The sequence below is a fragment of the Lactuca virosa genome, chromosome 3 (assembly GCF_052849685.1).
Source record: "Lactuca virosa cultivar CGN04683 chromosome 3, Lactuca_virosa_CGN04683_v6, whole genome shotgun sequence".
Classification (NCBI taxonomy): domain Eukaryota; kingdom Viridiplantae; phylum Streptophyta; class Magnoliopsida; order Asterales; family Asteraceae; genus Lactuca; species Lactuca virosa.
This window is the reverse complement of record NC_136428.1, coordinates 95,067,841-95,074,121: the sequence shown is the minus strand read 5'-3', so window position 1 is coordinate 95,074,121 and position 6,281 is coordinate 95,067,841.

The following is a 6,281-nucleotide window of genomic DNA, read 5'->3' as shown; positions in this document are numbered from 1 at the left end:
TTCATAGGTTTGAACTCGCTGAAATGATTTATATTCGATTTCCTTGAAAAAATGAATCCATCATTTATGTCATATTATGCATAAGACCTAGTATATCATCATGTTATTAGGAGATCATAATATGCCAATTGAATATATGGTTAAGTCACTGGATGACTATAGGAACATTCTAAGAGTACTTCAGAAGAACTAAGAGAATGTATATGAGATAATTAGTTTAGAATAAAAACTTCATGTAAAGAGCTACATAGCATTCTGATTTCTAAACAAATATATGTAATTATGAATTCTAAATGGATTATTACTTCATTGTGGGATGAAGAGTAAGTTTTGTTGGAATGTGGTCCAACCAAAACATAATGACACAATATATACTACGAAATAAGAATACACTACTTTAGAAGTTGAAATATAATATTATTGGATGAATGAGTTCATTGAGTTGATTTCTGCCATTCAAGGATCAGATAGAAATCTTTGTGACTTCAAGAGTATACTTAAATCGAGCTCAGAGACTCTATGTCACGAATGAACACCAAACATATACTCCAAGATATTTAACTATACCTAGAGTAAAGTTAAATATGGAGATGATAGTATTTACAGAATTCACACAAATTAAGTTTAGTCGAACCCCTTAATAAAGTCCTTTTTTCTGAGCTAAGTATAAATGGTCACACTTCAGCTATAAGACTTTATTATTATGGAAATGAGATTTTGATTTGGATTTAGTATTTGGATATTGGAACATTGTAACAACCACTATTATAAAATGTTTTGGTATACTTGGATATGATCATAACATCAATACTTGTTGTGTTCTATATTAACATGTTTAATCCATTAATAATCTTGTTATTCTAGAAAGTTCATAGTTGGTTATAATTGTGGGAGAAATTATGAAGTAAGACTAATATGAATTGGATTGGTTGACTTTCACCAAAAGAAGGTAGGAAATGGGTTGTAACCAAGTTTCATAGGTACTTGTCAGAGAACTAGTATTGAATTGACCCGCATCAAGATCATCTCATGGATCTCTATCATGAATGATACTTGATTAAAAGGTATTATCGTTGTATCCTTAACAACTGAGATACATATTGGGACTTGAGTGTAGGGAGTGTTGTGCTTAGATATGGTCAAACGCTTGTCCTTAACCGGGCAGCTATAAAATCCATTTTCAGGTATGGTGTGAACTATGCAAGAGGCTTATATAGTCAAGATGGGATTTGTTCCTCTTATGTGTTGAAAGTTAGACATCTAAGGCACCTTACCAAAAGTTGAACACCATATGATATTGATTGTGATCCATATATCATGTTTAACATGATGTCTATGAAAAAGGATAACTAATAAACTTACCTTATACACCAGTTGTAGCTTGGAGCTATTTGGGAAGTGGTTGTTAATAGAATGGCACAAAGTCATATGCTGATGGGGGCAGTGAAATGTTGCTAGACGTTCACCACTGTCTATATCAGTCTAATATGAATCTTGCTCAAGTGGGAGATTGAAAGATCTAGTATGCTCAAGAATCATATTAAAGTGATATTGTTATTTAACATATGATACTAATGGGTTACACTAAGAACAACTTGATATAATTGATTATTTATTAAAAATTGATTTTAATAAATATTCAATAAACTCTTATAATTAATTGGAAATTATTTATTTCATGTAAATATTAATTTTCATTAGCAAGTAATATTACATAATTTATATGGTATGAATTAATAAGTCATGCATAACATTTTGGACTAGATGAATTCTTTTGTCTTTTAACAAAAAGTTTTATAAACTTGTTTTATAAAATATAAAAGCTTTGTCTTCTCTTTGCCTTATTAATTTCGAAATTATGGGATGAAATGGAAGAGCATGGGTTTTTCAATTCTTTAATAGAAAGAAATCAACCTAGTAAAGCATGTTGGGACATGCTCATGACATAGGGACATGGTTTGGTCAAAAGTCTTAAGACCTTGTGGTTAAGAACCATGCTTTAACCTTTAAGACTTGAGGCTTGCATTTCTCTTGCCCTTCGATGAGTCAAAAACCGTAACATGAGAGATTAAGAGTTCATACTTTGGTTATGAACTTTAACCTTAAGAGATTAAGAGTTTTATACAAAATAACTGGCATTCTACATCAATTTGAGTCATTGTTGGTGTCTCTAAAGTTCATCATTCTTCATCTACTTCCAAGCCTCCGAAAAGGACCCAAAGAACTACAAAGGTTGTTATTTCTTCATCTCTTATTTGGTTGGTGTTTAATCTTTCTACACTTTGCAAGATGATCCTTGGTGAGTTTAACTTGTTTAAGTTATTCAAAATATATAATTCTTTCGTTGCCTAAATCTTATGTTTTTTAAACTAGTTTTTGATTAAAAACAAAACTCGCAAAGTCGCCATCAGAGTTATGTGAACCGGCGACGTTCAAACCTCTAGTTTCGGGTCGGAGATTTTGTGGTTGTGGAGGTGTCACCTTGGAAAGGTGTCACTCGGTTTCACAAACAGGCGCAAAATGGGCTCTTGTATATTGGTCCCTTCAGGATTATCGCCCAGGTGGGCAAGGTTGCATATCAGTTGGATCCTCATGATGAACATAGTCATATCCATAATAGTTTCCATGTCTCTCAACTGCAGAAATGTTTGACTTAAGATTCCACAGTAGTGCCCTTGCAGGAAGACGAAAACCTTGAACAACAAGGTAGTGGGCTTGGTGAAGGTGCAATGTGTAACACCCATAAATTTAGGCTACACATAATAAGCAATAGTTATTAAAATTAAAATCCTTGAATAGGATAATCTATAGTTGTGTGTGCTGCAGACTATGTAATACAAGTTTCGTATTAAGGAAAAATAGAAAAAATCGGTTGAATCGCCCGCAAATTGTAAAAATAAGTTCGCCAAAACATATATATGTATATATATATATATATATATATATATATATATATATATATATATATATAGAGAGAGAGAGAGAGAGAGAGAGAAAGTACACGTCGTCCAGATCCTGCAAATATAAATTTTGTAGAAATCCGACTTCGTATGAATTAGATATTATTTCTATAAGATATAAAAGTCAGCCGTGCACAAGGAAAATGTGATGTAAAAAAGCTACGATAAGAATGGTTGACTTTTAACTAAAGTCACCAAAAGGAAAATTGTAGTACTCTTTAGGATAAGAATTTTGAGAAAAAAATGACAAAAATGGAGTCCGTACGAGAGAGTTATGATTGTAGCGAAATCATTTAATCATATAAAAATAGGGACGAAATATAGAGTCAGAATTAGTCGAGGAAGTATAAACGAAAGTTGCAGATCTTGTCGAAAGCTTTTCGGGGATATAAAGAATGTTGAAAATGGAGTCTGTATGAAGAATTTACGGAATTTACAAAATTTGTGTTTTACCCGGCACGTGGTGCGCGCCAGGTGCACAACACGCGCTTCTAGAAAGTGAAAGTGCGGACCACGGAGAGGCTGACACGTAGCACAAAATGACTGGGGAGACTACTGGTCCAAAACCATTTGTAGATTCGTAGATCGGATATAAACAAGAAATAACAATGAAGAACACAGAAGTATCACAAATATGTTTTCACTAAGAAAGGGGTGTTCTCACAAAGAGAATAGGTCAGAGACAAATGGCACAAAGTCGTCACAAAGACACATTAGGGTTTCACCCTAACGTTAGACTATATACTAAATTATTCTAGTGAATCCATTCAATGAAGCAATTGTATCTAATCTATATATAAGCTAATCAGGTATATAAGGAATGGATCAGATCAAATATTCTCCAGATTCGGATATCAGCACCAGCACATCAAATGCTAATCATAGCATCAGCTTTAGGGAGTCCCGCTGATCAGGGCATCAATGTCGGCGTAAAGGAGATTAGCTTTAGCTTCAACATCAGTGTTAGGGAGTCACGCTGAATAGCCTTTTCTATTTGATTTTCCTGTTTTTTAAGAAGACAACAAGTAACCTGAAATAAAAAGAAAACATAAATAATGTTAAAGGATATGATAGGTGTATCACACTATTATGTTGTTGCAATAGTAGATCTTTTACATATAATTGCAAAGTCGGATCAACGTATTTTTTTATACAATGAATCATTAACTTCTTTGATTAGAAGAATAAAGGGAAAGAGTGGAATGATGCGTGTAATGCATTCCTATACGAAATGTAACCATCGGCATAGATTTTTCAAGTTCTCATCAGTGTTTGGCATTTGACACTGAATCCTAAAACTTTTAAGAAGAATTTAAGGGCAAGAATGGGATGATGCGTGTAATAAACTTCGATACATAGTCTAACCATCGGCACAAACTTTCAAAGAAGAATAAAGGGAAAGAGTGGAATGATGCGTGTAATGCATTCCTATACGAAATGTAACCATCGGCATAGATTTTTCAAGTTCTCATCAGTGTTTGGCATTTGACACTGAATCCTAAAACTTTTAAGAAGAATTTAAGGGCAAGAATGGGTTGATGCGTGTAATAAACTTCGATACATAGTCTAACCATCGGCACAAACTTTCAAACTTTTATCAGTGTGTGGTTTCACAAGTGAATCATTAAGTTCTTATAAAGAAGACTTGTGGAAAGAAGTAGGATGTTTCAATCATGCTGAGTCGAAATCAGCGTGAATCATTGACAGTTATCACCCATCAGCAATAAGTGGTTTAATCCTTGCATCATAGAGGTTGTTGCAGTCTAGAACCAAAGATTCACCGACAATTTTGTGACATCCCGAAATTTAGGTCAAAGACTATGAACGGTCAAGTTCATAGTAAATCTTTTTGTAATTTGATTCACTGAGTTTTATTGCATCATTTATAAAATAAATGCATTCATTTCAACTATTATAAGATACCATATGGTATCTTACTTCCAAATATGTAATCTGACAAACAAATCAAACAGCTCAAACTTCAACCCTAGTTAATGTGTCTGAAAAACTGAAATTTCTTATTAAGCAATACAAACACTCTTGTTCATAGTACGTGTTTCCCTATTTCCGAAAATATAAAAAACGTCCAAAACGAAGTTCGTATGCAAAAGATACGACCGTTTTAAGAATCCAAAACCAGTATAATACTATTTTTCTTAAAACTGACAATACCATTTCTATCCGTTGAAAGACTTGCACACCTCAGATAGAAATTTCGAGAATGTTTTTGGACTCAGTTCATAGTCTATTAATTAATTTCATACTTGAAATATTTTTAGTAAAAATAATTATAAAAGTAAAAAATCAGACATTTTGAATCAGTTGCGAAACCTTAGTATTGATTTTAACATGATTTCTATTATTAGTAATGTCTACCAAAAATGATGTAAGGTTCTAATACAGTTGATGTGAACTTTAAAGTTGGAAATGACACAATATTTCTAAAATCGAGTGCAACTATATTATTAAGAGTATAAAACATAATTATAAACGATTAAATTTTTTTTGGTAGGAAGGTAAGAAGTTTTTTTCTACATATTTTTTTGACGAACAAAACAAATGAATCACTAGATGATTCATTTGTAAGATGATTCACAAGAAAACCAAAAAAACATCTTTATGATTCATTTTTAAGTAAATTAAGAAAAAATTCATTTTTATGACAATTTTAGTGAATAACAACAAAATCATTGTATAAATGAATCATCGAGATGTTTTTTTGAGAATTTTTTCTTGTGAATCATCTTACAAATGAATCATCTAATGATTCATTTTGTTTGTTCGCGAAAAAAATATGTAGAAAAAAAACTTCTTACCTTCCTACCAAAAATTTCCTTCTTATTTGATCTTGACTATATATATATATATATATATATATATATATATATATATATATATATATATATATATATATATATATATATAACACTAGTATATACATGGTTATATATAAGGTCATAGGGGATTTCCAATGGTCAATTTCAATTATCTGTTATAAGTTTCACTATCTTGTACAAGCAATACTCAATTTCTCCATATATTATAACCATAAATATACAACCAAATAATAATATTAAAGTATAAGAGTTATGTGTTATATGAAAATTTTCTAAAGCTTTAAACAAATACACACATCTGTATAACTTTAGAAAAAAAACAAAAAACCAATAATACATTGTATTATAAACACTAGGTATGAGACTCATGTATTACATGGTTTTATTTAAAAAAAATTAAATATGAAAATTTAACAATTTAAGAAGTTTGAATTTATAAGAAAAATGAGAAATTTTTTGAATTATTAAAATTAATGAGGCTTTA